This window comes from Pavona decussata, unplaced genomic scaffold (assembly GCF_977016875.1).
Source record: "Pavona decussata unplaced genomic scaffold, jaPavDecu1.1 SCAFFOLD_40, whole genome shotgun sequence".
In the NCBI taxonomy this organism is placed as follows: Eukaryota; Metazoa; Cnidaria; class Anthozoa; order Scleractinia; family Agariciidae; genus Pavona; species Pavona decussata.
The window spans coordinates 3086923-3087500 of NW_028145462.1; the positions used below are offsets into that span (position 1 = coordinate 3086923).

At 34.3% G+C, this 578-nt stretch overlaps 1 protein-coding gene across 1 annotated transcript in view; it reads left to right on the forward strand.

Annotated features, from left to right (window-relative positions):
- Positions 1-316: 316 nt before the first annotated feature.
- Positions 317-578, forward strand: part of LOC146483225 (RYamide receptor-like) — a 3793-nt gene continuing 3531 nt past the window's right edge. The window contains exon 1 of the mRNA XM_085106417.1: positions 317-368. The gene's annotated coding sequence lies outside the window, so the exon portion shown is untranslated. The remainder of the gene's footprint in view (positions 369-578) is intronic.

The window sequence follows — 578 nt, forward strand, 5'->3', positions numbered from 1 at the left end:
TGCCTGCTTACTCGAAACAGATAAATATAATTAATGAACGGTTACCGCCGTTTATTAAAAAATTGTTCAATTCTCTACAAAAAAAACTGCTCAATGAAAATCAACTCGAAGAAAACGGACACATCCAACTGCAACTAAATATTCAATAAATGACCCCCATCCACTAGCGGTGGATTTCCATTCTTAGGTAATTTATTTCTTGCTATAGTCGTAAATTTATCTTAGTTTATGTGCCAAATAGCCTTAGAAACAATTTCGCTCTTTGCAACACAAGGGGACATTCAACGAGACTTTTAAGCATTGATACTTAAAATGTCTTCTGTGTTTCCAGATGGTTTGGTGGCCTTCTAGAGGCGTATTTGAGTAAGGTAATATAGTATGATATGTTCAATACTTTAACTGAAAATTTAAGTTTTAGAAACTGGAATCTCATTTTCCGAATGTATGAAATGTTTTCATCGCATTTTCATCGAGACATTCGCCCCTGCGAAAACCAAACGATCTAGTGTACCAGTGTTACGACATTTTGAGAAAAATTTTTCCGAAGACAACTTTAAACTTTCTTTATGACTAAATCC